This window comes from Cajanus cajan, chromosome 1 (assembly GCF_000230855.2).
Source record: "Cajanus cajan strain Asha chromosome 1, NIPB_CcT2T_4, whole genome shotgun sequence".
Classification (NCBI taxonomy): Eukaryota; Viridiplantae; Streptophyta; class Magnoliopsida; order Fabales; family Fabaceae; genus Cajanus; species Cajanus cajan.
Window position 1 is genome coordinate 27,219,141 of NC_138517.1, and position 15,158 is coordinate 27,234,298.

General features: G+C 30.1%; 1 long non-coding RNA gene across 1 annotated transcript; it reads right to left on the bottom strand.

Moving 5' to 3' along the window:
* Positions 1-7,611: 7,611 nt before the first annotated feature.
* LOC114916487 (uncharacterized) lies at positions 7,612-10,277 on the bottom strand. Its single transcript, XR_014434853.1, has 2 exons — positions 8,787-10,277; positions 7,612-7,894 (listed from the first exon to the last, which is right to left on the bottom strand). It is a non-coding gene; the product is annotated as an uncharacterized LOC114916487 (long non-coding RNA).
* Between the last annotated feature and the right edge of the window lie 4,881 nt (positions 10,278-15,158).

Genomic DNA, 15,158 nt, shown 5'->3' on the forward strand with positions numbered 1-15,158 from the left:
TTGCACTATGAATTTTTGCATGAAAATTGGTTTGCACAATTCTTTCAACATATAATGAGTGTTGGATAAGCCACATTTAGTTATCTTGTTTGGAGTGAGTTGCATGAGTGTGGTGAATAGTGATTTTGCAAAAATTTCAAATGGCCATAACTTTTACTATGATTGTTAGAATTGGACATATTTTATATGTTTTTGGGGTAGAAAAATGCGATCTATGCAACCTTTATCGCTTTGCTAGCAGGCCATGCTTAGATTTTCAAGAAAACGTCATTTACTATTTTTTTTCTTCTAATTTTGAAGTTTTATTTTCTTATTTTTCCAAACTTTTCGTAGGTAGTTCATGTAGTTAGACTTTAAATTTTGATTTGAAATTTTTTGTGGTAGTTTTCAATGATTTTAGGATGATATTGGTGCATTATTGTTTATGGTTTCTCAATCTGCATAAAAATTCCAATTTTACCCCTACTATTCACGTATCCTGGTCACTAGTGCATGACTAGGAACAATCTGGGCATTTTGCATCCATTTGATCCTGAAATAGATAGGATAGTCCATAGATTAGTTATAGATCATATAATTCTATCTTTAGATAGTGATAGTCATAGTGTAAGTGTTGCAACTAAAGTTGTTCAGTTCAAACTGAAAACATGGGTGAGCAACCTAATGGACCTTGTGAGAGAACACTTAGGGAGATGGCTGCATCTGATTTTACATATGAAAGTTTGTGCATTCAATATCCTGAGGAGGATGTTCCTTTTGTGCTTAAAACTAGACTAATCCACTTGTTGCCTAAGTTTCATGGTCGTGTAGGTGAAAATCCACACAAGAAGCTCAAAGAGTTTCACATAGTTTGTTCCACCATGAGACCACAAAATGTTCCAGAAGATCACATCTATCTGAAGGCATTTCCTTTCTCCTTAGAGGATCTTGCCAAGGACTAGTTGTACTATTTGGCCCGTGGTTCCATAACAAGCTAGGATGACTTGAAGAGAGTGTTCCTTGAAAAATTCTTCCCTGCATCCTGGACCACTACAATCAAGAAAGACATATATGGAATTAGGGAACTCATGGAAGAGAGCTTATGAGTACTGAGAAAGATTCAAGAGATTGTGTGCTAGTTGTCCCCACCATCATATTTCTGAGCAGTTGTTATTGTAATATTTCTATGAGGGATTGAACATAATGGATAGAAGCATGATTGATGTAGCTAGTGGAGGAGCCTTAGGAGACATGACACCTGTTTTTGCTAGAGGTCTAGTTGAGAAAAGGGCATCCAACTTTCAGCAATTCAACATGAGAAGTGATGTTATAGTTGTAAGAGGTGTCCATGATGTTGGAGCCTCAGATACAACAGAACACAAAGCTTGAGAGTAAAATTGATGATCTCACCACATTAGTCTCCCAACTTGTTGCGAATCAAAAATTAGCTTCTCCTGCAAAAGTATGTGGCATCTGCACTTCAAATAATCATCCTACAGATGGTTGTCCATCATTGCAAGAGTTTACAGGTCCTGATACCCCCCAAGCTTATGTTGCAAATATCTACAATAATAGGCCTCCACACCAGCAACAACAACAAAATTATGATCTGTCCTCTAACAGATATAATCCTGATTGGAGGAATCATCCTAACTTGAGATGGGGAAATTCTTAGTAGAACCAATCACCTTTTGAAAACCATCCATCAAGTTCTGCATATCAACCTCCCCAATAGCGAGCTGCACCAACACATGTTCCTGCACCTTCACCTTCACCTTCATTGGAGGATATGGTGAAGAAAATGGTTGAGTTGAACCTCCATTACCAGTAAAAGAATGATGCATCATTCAAATTTTGACCAACCAGATCGGGCAGTTAGCCACTATTGTGAATCAGCTACAAGCACAAAATTTAAACAAGTTTCTTGTGCAAACTGTGGTCAATCCAAAGAATGTTAGTGCTATCACCTTGAGGTCAGGGAATACCATTGATGAAGTACCTGTACCTGCCACAACACAGTTTCCATAGAAGCAACAAGACCCCGTGTTCCAAATGTAGATCAATTTGCCATAGAGAAAGGGAATGGTCATATGCAAGCAAAATAAGAGCTAATTCAGTCCAACAAACCTTCAACAAACCAACACCAAAAATTTTCTATCCCCCTTCCATTTCCACCAAGAGTAGTTCAAAGCAAGAAGATGGAAGAGGTAGATAAAGAGATTCTGGATGTTTTCTGAAAGGTTAAGGTGAATATACCTCTTTTGGATGCAATTAAGCAAATACCAAGGTATGCCAAGTTCCTGAAGGAGTTGTGCACTCATAAGAGAAAGCTGAAAGGTAATGAAAGGATCAATATGGGAAGAAATGTGTTTGCACTCATAGGTAAGCTTGTTCCTTATATTCTTGAGAAGTGTAAGAATCCTAGCACATTTACTATACCTTGCATCATAGTTGACAAAAAATTTGAAAATGTCATGCTAGACTTAGGAGCTTCAATAAATGTTATTCCTGTGTCTGCTTTCAATTCTCTTTTCATTGGACCCTTAAAACCCACATGTGTGGTGATTCAATTGACAAATAGAAGTACTTCCCACCTTGTTGACGTTATAGAGGATGTCTTGGTTTGGGTTGATAAACTCATTTTTCCTGTTGATTTTTATGTGTTGTGTATGGAAGAAGGATATTTTCATGGTGCAGTACCCAATATTTTAGGCAAACCATTTTTAAATACAACCCGAACCAAGATAGATGTCCATGATGGTACACTTTCTACGAAGTTTGATGATAGTGTGGTTAGATTTAACATTCATGATGCTATGAAACATCCATCTGAGGACCATTCTGTTTTTCATGCTGATCTGTTTGATGAATTAATTAATGAACATATGCTTGAGTTCTTTCATGATGCTGATTTCCCACCTCTAAAAAGTTCTTTCACTTGTCTTACATGTACTGATTCTGAATTGTGTAGTTCTTGCATTGATCAGTTTCTGAATATTGATACTAATGCTGATACTGATATGAGTACTGATACACATTCTGATTATGCACATGTGCATGAATTTGACCTACTTGTTGAGGTGCAAGTTGTAGCTTCATTGTCAACTAGTCTTGTTCCTTCCATTATGCAGCCACCCATCTTGGAGCTTAAACCTCTGCCTAAAAATCTCAAGTATGCATACTTGGAGGATGATGACAAGCTCCCTGTGATTGTGTCCACCTCCCTAGATGCTCAGCAAGAGGAGAAGTTGTTGCTCGTGCTTAGAAAGCATAAGAGAGCTATAGGTTGGACCTTAGTTGACATTCCTGGTATTAGCCCATCCACATGCATGCATAGGATACTCTTAGAAGATGGAACTAAATCAGTGAGACAATCTCATAGGAGACTCAACCCGGTGATTCTGGATGTTGTGAAGAAGGAAGTTACCAAACTCCTTCAAGTTGGAATTATATACCCCATATTTGATAGTCATTGGGTGAGTCCAGTCCAAGTAGTTCCCAAGAAAATAGGAATTACAGTTGTGAAGAATGACAGAGATGAGCTGATTCCAATAAGGGTGCAAAACAATTGGAGAGTCTACATTGATTATAGAAGGCTAAATCAAGCAACAAGAAAGAACCACTTTCTTCTACCCTTCATTGACCAAATGCTTGAGCATCTGGCAGGTAAATCTCACTATTATTTCCTTGATGGATTTTCTGGCTATTTCTGATTTCATATTGCTCTTGAGGATTAGGAGAGAAGACCACATTCACCTACCCCTTTGACACCTTTGCATATAGGAGGATGCCTTTTGACTTGTGCAACGCCTCTCGTACATTCTAGTAGTGTATGGTAAGCATTTTTTAGTGATGATTTTCTAAAGAGTTGCATGGAGGTGTTTATAGATGATTTAACTATTTATAGATTCTCATTTGATGCATGTTTGAATAGTCTGGATAGAATTTTGCATAGATGCATTGAGACTGATATTGTTATGAATTATGAGAAATGTCATTTTATGGTAATGAAAATAAAATATTTCCAAGAGCCAAACAAAAAATAATAGTATTAGGTTAGATAGCTAATAAACTCTATCTTAATTAACCAAATGCTATTGAACTAATTGAGATCAAAGTTCAATAGTTTAAAACATTTAATTTCTCACAAAGTAATTTTTTTATTCTATTTTAAACTATTGTCTTATAAAAACCCAATTAATTTCAAAATATTTTTTTTATATACATTTTAATTACGAGGTGTCATATTGCTAGCAATATCATCTTAGTTGAGAATGATAGTATTGAATGACCATGATGTAGTGTTCGTCGACTCACGTGTATTCCTGTGCTTCTTTTTCATGTAAATTAAGACTTAAAATGACAACAAATGCATTAGAATGTTGATTCACGTTACATCACATGAGTAACTGTTTTGAAATGTGTATTATTTTGAATTGATATAAACATTTATATGCTTGTGTGCTGTCTGACTTTCATTTTCACACCAAAAATATGTAGCAAGATGTATCTTACTCTTTTATCTGTGTTGTTTGTTTTTTGACTAAGCGCCATTTGTGGTTGATGACGTTGAAAAAGAGGCTTAAGCCTTAGTTTTATGTAATTGTTTTGAGTTTGGTTTTGTTTAATTGACAACGTGTAATCAGACATGGAGATTTACTTTATACATGTTTTGGAATTTCTATACTATAAAATATAACCAAATTCAGAATATGGTGGTAGACTCATATATTTAATAATGTGTTTCTTAATTTTTATCCATAATTATTATTTAAATTAAGTTTTTCTAAATTATTTCAAATTTAACTATGTATTCATTACATTTTTGCTTTTAATTTATTATTCGTTAAAACATATGTTTCTATAGAAACCAATTGAAATTTTTTTAGCATAATAATTAATACAACATTTAACTTTATATCTACAAAAGAGAGGTTGGTGGAACAATTTTTCTGTGACACCCTCTACCCCAACGTTAATACATAATAAATGTAAACAATAATTTCTTTTTCTTTTTGAGTAAATAAAATCTTTCATAGTTTAATAATATCTTTCATGTATAAAACAATTGTTTCAAATCTCATAAGGTAGAAGATTCACATTCGTAACTCATCAATCATAAAAAGTCAACATATAAGTATTAAAACTTAAAAAGTCATATAAAAGAAAATATAAACTTAATTCCAGCAAAGGTGGCAGTGCCTTCTAGTTAGGAATTAATTTTCAATTCATATAATAAAAATAATATGATAAAGATGTACATTTTGGTCTTTTCTCAAGAACGTTCAAAATTACAAAGGAAGAGAAAATTAAAGCTTTTAAAATAATAACATGTTAAAATAAGCCTAGCTATGCCCGATGTCACATCCTATCAGAGCATGCCCAACTGAAGCCTTAAGCCTCATTACCAACATCCTCATGATGCTGATCACCTGCAACATAATTTAAACATATACAAGAACAACAAGGGAGTGAGAAACATCTCACTCAGTTTCAGGTGCAGAAATAAAGGTTAGATAGCACTCACACACACACAACAAATATAAGTCACATATAAACAATACACATACATCATCAATATCACATATATACTCATTTATCATGAAATGATGTCATGAACTCGACTCATAAATGCATGCATGTGGCGCCATAAGGAAGTTTCACATATCATCACTGGTGACCCAAAGGTACACCTGGTTATATCACTGGTGACCCTAAGGTACACCTTGTTAGCAAGTTACATCACCGGTGACCCTAAGGTACACCTCGTTAGCAAGTTACATCAACGGTGACCCTAAGGTACACCTCGTTAGCAAGTTACATCACCGGTGACCCTAAGGTACACCTCGTTAGCAAGTTACATCATCGGTGACCCTAAGGTACACCTCGTTAGCAAGTTACACCACCGGTGACCCTAAGGTACACCTCGTTAGCATCGTTGGTATGCGGCCTCAGCGGCACACCTGGAGTAATATATGCATATGATGCATGACATATATTCATTATTTCATGAACTCAACATTTAACTTAGTACAAGGTTTCATCAAGTATATCATGTCATTATTTTTCATATTGTTATTATCACAGCTTGTCTCAATAGTCCATTTTTAGGTCTCATAGTCCATTCTTAGGTCTCATGTCATTTGTCCATATTTCCATGGTCATGTCATAAATACTTCTCATAAGGTCCGCATAGGTATTCACAGAGATTCAGAGAGCATTCTTATTCATATTAAAACTCATTTATTATTAACATTAATTTCATATTCATTTATTACTTTCAACAAAGAACAAAGTAGAGTAAATAGAAAATCAAACAGAACAACGACACCTTCAACAAAGAGCAAAGTAGAGTAAATAGAAGAACAACGGCACCTTCAACAAAGAGCAAAGTAGAGTAAATAAAAAATCCAACAGAACAACGGCAAGGGATTATGATTACATAATCATTTATTATTTTCAACAAGGAATAAAGTAGAGCAAACAGAAAATAAGACAGCACAATGGCAAGGGATTGGGGGCCAATCCGACAAACAAACTATTCAACAATTATCCACACACCCCTGAGCGAGGTTTCTCACTCCTCCCTTACCTGGATAAGCGGAGTTGAAACTTGGGCAGGGCCTCCTCCTCCGGATTCTCTCCTTCTTTCCCTCTCTTTCTCTCTCTTTCTCTCTCTCTCTCTCTCTCTAGAATTTTCACTTTTCACTCAGTATAAAATTTTCACCCCCCTTGCCCCTATTTATAGGCATCCTGGGGTCTCCGGAACGACCCGTATTGAATTTGGAACGGCCCGTTCCGGATCCTTCGAATCTGTGCAAATTTCTCAACTGGAACGGCCCGTTCCAAAATCGGAACGGCCTGTTCCAAAACCCAGCAGAACGACCCATTCTGATTTTAGAACGGCCCGTTCTCCTTTCCAGAACGGCCCGTTCCAGGCCCGTTCTGGGTCTTTAAAAACAAGCATATTCCCTCTTTTGGAACGGCCCGTTCTGCATTTGGAACGGCCCGTTCCGACACCCAGAAATACCCTTATTCCTTTATTAAAATTACAAAAATGTCATCAATAATTACGAAAATGCCATCTTTTAAAAAAACTGGGTGTTACATTTTCTAACCTAAGTTAGACTTAATTATATAATATTTTTTCTATTTCTTTTTTACATTTAATATATTAATATTAGTCTTTCAATCTTATAGTTGTTAGATATTTTTTTTAAAAAAAAAAGTTTGGACAAAACACGATTTAAATAAGGTCAAATCTAGGTCCTAATTAATAGAGGTGAAGGAAGATATTTAACTAACTGTGTCATTCTTATAAGACTAATTGCTAAATCTAATTGAGTTGAATAGACTTAGTTATATTTAATGAAGAATTAAATATATAAATTAATTATATATATATATACATATATATATATATATTATATAATTTTAATAATTATAAGTTAATAACATATTTTAAAAAGTTATTTATACTATTAATATTCTCTCTAGACCTGTATATACATAAATAGAAAAATGTTAAATATTCTAGACCGGAATATAGACATATTTCAATGAAAACAACTTATATTTGTGTACCTGTTCGATGGTACACCAGTAAAAGTGAAAAAAGAAAAAAGAAAAAAGGAAGCACAATTCAAAGTATTTATTTATTACATTATATAAATGGCGTAAAAGTTGTCTCTGCATATCCAGCAGTTAGAAAACCACAACACAAGCAGGACAACGAGATACATGAATCAGAAGTGAACATGTGCCTTAAAACTTTGAGTACAAATACTACAAAATAAATGAAGTTGAAAGCAAATTAACACTACTTTCACAAAACATGTTCCACTCTTCACTGTATAAACTATTTGGTGCTTCTTCCATCCATCCATCTCCTTTATTTGCACATGTTCTTCAGATCCTGAAAAACACGTGCGGGACTAAATTATTAGTTTGTCATAACATGTAAATAACTGATCCCTCAATCCGGTAATGAGGAAACTATCTCATAATTAACTTTGGATTACCTAGTTCCTCCCGACAAAAATTTATATATGAGAAAGAATTGATGTTATTTAATTATATGCATTTGTCAATATTAATTGGAATTATAATGATGCCAGACTGTAATAATTTATCATAGTAACCAGGTTACATAATTGAATGTGTCTTAAAATTAATGAACAATATTTTTTTTCTTCTAATCCCCTGAGAAAAACAAAACAAATAGGTATAGTATAAATGTAAAATTCAGAACATACGTAAAACATTAAGGATTTTTACATAATATTCTTAGAAGACCAACAAAAAAACAAAAAAAAAAAATATATATATATATATATATATATAATTTTCATTTTGAAGTTGTATATACTATTTTACACACTGATATATAGAAAGAGTGAGACAGAGAGAGAAATGTGTTTATCTTTTCTGGAATAAAAAATAAATGTAGAATGAAGTGAAGAAATGCAACAGTGAAAATGATATTTATTAATAATTAAAATTGCAATAAATAAATGCATGTATTTAACTTTCATCATAATAGCAAATTTTATTGAATGTCAAATTTTAAATAATGATATTATGCTTTGTCTTGTCATAAATATCTATTAATTCATTAGAGTGACGATTAATCTCGTGTATAGTATTATAACTGTGGTTGATTTAGTGAATTTTCATACATTATTAACAATATCTTGCTATGTAAATGTGATTACCTATTACAATATTAAAATTCTAGACATTTACTTAATTGCAATATATAAAATCTTTATTGAAATGAGATGGAGAATACATACTTTGAAGCTTACCGTTGGATGGTATACTAAGTGACTATCTAGTAGTGATGAGGGGGAGATGGATACTTATATGGTTTCTTAGGTGGTGGAGGAGGAGAAGTGTACTTGTATGGAGGTTTGTAAGGTTTCTTAGGTGGTGGTGGTGGTGAAGAATAATGGTAAGGATGCTTGGGAGGTGAGTACACTGGTGGTGGAGGAGAGTGGTAATAGTAAGGTTTCTTAGAGGGTGGGGGTGGTGGAGAGTGGTAGTAATAGGGCTTCTTTTGTGGCGGTGGAGGATATGAATAACCATCTTTGTCTGCTGAGGTTTGAGATGGCAAGCTCAGAGAGAGTAAAGCCAATACAAGTGCGAGAGTACTAAGAGAGGCCATTTGAGACCACATTTTCTCCCAACTTCAAAAAGGATTTGGTTATGCTATACAAGGTAGAGTCCCTTTATATAATTTTTTTAAACCATATTAACACCACCCACTAATTATTAGGATATATTTCGTTGCACGTTTGAAATTTGTGTCTACAGTTAATAAGTTTCAAATGCAATGTTTACATGCTTAGAAAAAATAACTCATTTTATTGAGCGTAAATTACCCACAAATGTTAGTTGAATAAAAAACAAAAAGAATCATTATAAGAAATTTTACAAATAACGATATACAAAAATATTCATTATAAATATAATGTATGTAAATATAAATCTATTTAATATATAGTTTTATATAATTTTAATGTTAATTTTAAATAAGACTCAATATGTGTGTTACTATAACATATATAAATATTTTTTTTAATAATATATTAATATATAGTTTATTTATAGTATGTAAAAGTATTTTTTTTGATAATTATTATATTATTGTAGTATATGTATTACTATGTACAATCACTTTTTATTATTATTTTTTTTTATGTTGGTTTAAAAGTCAAGTTGTACTCAACTCGATCACCATTGTGACTTTAATCCAAAAAAACAATTAATCTTTTTGGAAGGTGTACATTGATTTGATCTATTTAAATTTACCTTGTTGAAAATTCTAAAATTTATGAATACTTTGAATTATGTTGGATAAATTTTTCTTAAAGAATTATAAAAGAAAATAAAATAAAAAGAAAGATAAAGCATATTCATATAAGTTAAAATTAGTGTGAATTGAAATCATTTATAAAAAATTAATATAAAATATTTCAATATAAACTAATTTTAATTTTTATAAAAAAATATTTTATTTTTTCCTTGTTATTTTCTTTAATTTCTTAAAAGTGTGTATAAAGAAATTTATGTAAACATATTATTTATCCAGAAATTATGAAGTAATTTAATCATTTTATATACAGAAAGAGATCGAGGGAAATGATACATGTGATAATCAATATATAGACAAAACTTGTGTGTATGTTTAAAGTTGAAATTTCTGACTGATAACCTGTTCATTAAATGTCGCCACGATTTATTGACAAAATTTTATAATTTTGGTTGAAAAACAATTCTTTGTTTTTTTTTCTTTTCTTTTTATGACTAAGTTATTAGTATAAAATATTTATCAATTTTATCCATGATTATTTTTCAAAAAATTTGACTAATTATTTTTAATGAGATTTTTCTTCTAATATATATATAGATCTCAAACTCAAGAATTTGTTTAAGAAGATTGAGTTCTAAATCACCCATTTTTTGTACGTTTATTTATGTTAGTATATATTCTTTTCCTTGTAAAAGAAAAGGCAGATATAATATAAAATAAGTATAAACACTGATGTATAGGAAAAATTAGATCGATTATATTTCGTATTTGGACCAATGTAGATTGTAGAGCTGGAGAAAAGTAGCCAGTTAGCTGGTAATGTTGACATTAACCTTATCTTCTTTGTAGTTAAGGACACCAAACTTATTTAACTATTTTAGTTGTGTACTTTGTGAGCAATTTTGTTTATGACTCGAATATTCGAACACAAAGTCTTGGATAATAAATAATTTTAATTTGTGTCACACTTATGCCTCTTTATTCACGTGCAATTCATAGCAAACTTTGAAAAATGCGTATATCTGTTGCCTAACTCTGGAATTTATCACTGTATTTGTTAAATGCTTCCAAGTTCTAACTGCTCAACACAGAGAGCACAGACCATTGTAGTCTTAATTAGAAGTGAATTGGAGTCTGGATCAATCCATTAATCTAGTTAATCTGAACTATATCAATGGAAAAAAAAAAATCTAGAATAATTCATATATTTACATATTGGTTCAAATTAAAAAAATTATAAGTTCAGTCGGTTTACTTCAAATATCAGGTTTTGATTCTTAAAAATTAAACCGAACCAATTCACTAGATTAAAAAAATATGCTATTATTATTTTTTATATATATATTTTTGTTATTATGTTTGGGCTGTAAGATTTTGGATTTTGGTGACAGATAACTCAGTCTAGCTAGTTCATCTTAGAATCTCTTATTTTGTTGTGTGCTAGTGTGTCTCACTTCGCCTCTCTAATTCATGATTAGGGTTACTCATGGTTTTAAATTACGGACCGCAACACGTGTTGCGGCCGCAATATTGTTGTTGCGGCCTTGTCCGCAACGGCATCGGACCGCAATTACGATGATACTGGAAATCACACATTTTTTCGTAACGTAACAGTGTTGCGTCCGCAACACATCTGCAATGTACCGCAATACATCCGCAATACGATAAATTGATACTATAATTTTAAAATAAATTAAATTATTCATTAAAATAATAAAATATTTTAAAAAAAGGAATTAAAATGTATAAATCCTTAAAAATAAAATATATATTGATAATTATAAATTTTTTATATTTAATGAAAATAATTAATAATCTCACACCGCAACAGCTGTAATCCGCATCGCAATACCCGCAATACCCGCAACCGCAGTAATTACAACCGCGACCGCAACCGCGACCGCAACCGCAATTTAAAACCATGGGGTTACTAGATTAGGATAAGTCACAAATGCATGTGCATTTATTAGCCTATGTTCTTCTTCATTGATGGTGTGTCCCCCCTTACTAGAAGTCACAGAAATGCAACTCCTTCCTCGAATTCGACGACATTCTTTCTCCAGAAATGCAATGATTAAAGCAATATCAAGTTAATAATGTGGTTGAATATAAATTAGAAGTGTTTTTTTTTAAATTTTTTTTATTATTAGAAGTAAAGATTAAATTTGAGGACAAAAACTAAAAAATAAAAAATAAATTTGTATTTAAATAAGCTCAATGTGTGATTCTCTCTTTGTTGTTTTCATTACCTTCCTTATTTATTTGTTTATTTTTCTGAACAATTCACCTAAGTCGGCATTATCTTTTTTTTTTTTAAACCTCTCTTTTCTTTAGTTTATATATTATTTTGAATAATTTCTAACTTGGATTTGGTGATTTTGAATGGTTTCACAGCAGATGTGTCGATATTACAATTATCGAATCTTGATCGTTTTTGAATGATTTCACTATATACTAAAAACATTGCAAACATAAAATTAATATCGGTTGAACGCTTAATGATTTCAAGCGTGATTGATTCGAAGAGATTTAGAAATGGATGACTTTCTTTCCTCCTTTTTATTTTTTATTTTTTTTTATAGAAATTTCTCAGTAAATGTGAGTGAGGAGAAATCATATATAAAAAATTTATTTTTATTTGTGATGAACGTTGATAACCCAAAAATCAGCTGAACATTTTAAAAAGGGTTGTTCATATAAGGATCTAATTGACGAAGGATTCTGAATAATTAATTGAAGTGACATTGTATGAAATTTTTTGATGTGTAGTCGTTGAAAATATGAAAGTTGTTATAAATGCTATCAAAACCTAGTTCTCTCTCCTGGTTGATTCAAGACGAATCAAGTAAAAACTAATCGGTTTGTAATATCATAAACACACAAAAAAGGGAGAGATAAAAAAAAACTATACAATTGAGGATATGAATAAATTAATACTACCTATATACCTATATAAGGGAGATGCATATAATTTTTGGTAGTTCATTTAATAATTTTCATAATTTAACATGCTTGATTTAGAGCGATTTAATAACAAGTGACTTTTTAAGAAATTTTTTAGAAAAGTGTGAACGAGGATAAAACACAATGAAAAATCTTGTGTTAGTTTGTGTACATAATCAATGATCCTAAAAAGTGGTCAACTATCCCAGAAAAGGTGACTCATGAAGGCTTTTTATCGGTGAAGGTTTTTGATCAACATGAAGTTGAGTGGAGTGTAGCCTATGAGACATCAAATCTATGGAATTCTTAATAACAAACTATTAAAAAGTAGATGCATCTTGTTAGTATAAGTAATACTAATTAATTTTTTTAAGCATTTTCAATTGTACAGTTTCACATATGTACAACTTCTAGATTTTTCTCGTTTCGATGTGTAAGGAATTTTAGAATGTTTAATAATATATAATTTTAATAAGCAATTTCTATGTTTTTAAGTATAGTTTTTTTTTAAATAAGAAAGCAATCCATATTTGTTACTTTATTTTTTAGAAAACATATTTTAGAAACACTTTTTAATTTTAAACAAATTGACCCAATATAAATATATATTATTATTTGTTAACATTTAAAACATTTCATTTTATCTTCTATCGCAATCAAGATGATAACTTTTGAAAGAAAAAGAAATGGTTTTGTGTTGGTTAACTTGCCACGTTGCTCAAAAGAAGAGAAAAAAGAAATGGCCTCGTTGAATCTCTCTATATCGATTTAGCTACCTGCCTAAATATAGACATGCATTATAATAATATTAAATATAACTGTATACTTCAATTTTAATTAATATAAACTTGACAACTAATATGCATTTAATAATTTAATATGAAATAAAAATGAAAAATAATAATTATATTAATACTTAAAAATAAATTATAATAATAATAATTACATAAATAAGTTTATTAATTTCGTTTTTAATTTAGTTCCTTTAAAATATTAGTTGTAAAAAAATTATTAAAAATATATAGTTATTTATTTAAATTTAAAATATATTTAATATATTATATTAATATGCATATATATTTCTACTTATTTGAAATGCTTTTATAAAATAACTTTTTACAAATAATAAACACAATAAATGAAGTGCAACTATTTCTGGGTTCATTCTTAAATAGAGCCAGCTAAACATTAAACTATAAAGGATAGGTATTTAATGTATTTTGATATTAATAAGGAAAATAAAAAACAATGGTACTATTTGGCTTGTCAATTTTCACACTTATTGCCTTCTCATATAGGGCGAATGCTAGCATGGACAAGTTAATGAAGTGCTGCTCATATGTTGTCTAATGCGTTCGAAAAGAGGGCCATAATGAATTTGATGATCGAAAGAAAGATAATTGTAATTTCTGAACATCAGAAAAATTAATACAAGTATTAAGATTTAAAGATAATAATAATATACTGATACTATATGCCACTGCTCATCAAATTAAAAAAAAAAAGTCAATTTAGTTCTTAATAATAAATTTATATATTATATATATATATATATATATATATATATTTTAAATTATTTTACACTATTTTTATTTTCTAATTAATAGTCAAGTACCTTCTAATCAATTAGAGTATATATCCTATATAATTTACTTCTCTTAATTAATACTCATCCTTTCTTTAATTTCAAATATTTTTATAAGTTACTTTAAATTTAATTACATATATATTAAATATTTAAATATAATAACTACTCATAAAATCATGTTTTCTTAGTAGTCAAGAGAAATGTAATATTATATATTACATCACTCAATAACTTTTAATTAAATAAATATTTTGTAAAAGTTATTATTAAATTATTGAAAGTTTTATTTTGTGTTATTATATATATAAAATTTTATATTAATTTAAAATTATTTAATATTTTATTCATATAAATGAAATTTACATATGTATTATATACATTTCAAACATAATAAAATATAAATAATTTAATTATTTTTTTAAAAAAAATTTAACAAAAATTAACATACATATTTAAGATAATATAAAATTTCAATTTCAATATTAACTTGATAAAATTTACTTTTTATATAAAATTATTATATGGTGTGATATTCATAAAAAAATTATAACGGTTTAATTCTATCCTTTTCCATATATTGCATTTCTAATTTTTGCATTTATTAAGGTTGTATTAATTTGTTCGAGAATGGGATCCTTTCCAGCAATCCTCTCTCTCCAGCCTCTCTCCAACAACAATAATAATTATTAAATATATTTAATAGCTCAAATTCAATCTTATAAAAATTATTTAAAATAAATGTTAACTATTAAATTAACACTTAAGCGTTTTTTACCAGCTTCATCTCAAATTCGCTCCTCCAACGTAAACCCGTAAACCACCTAATAAACGCTA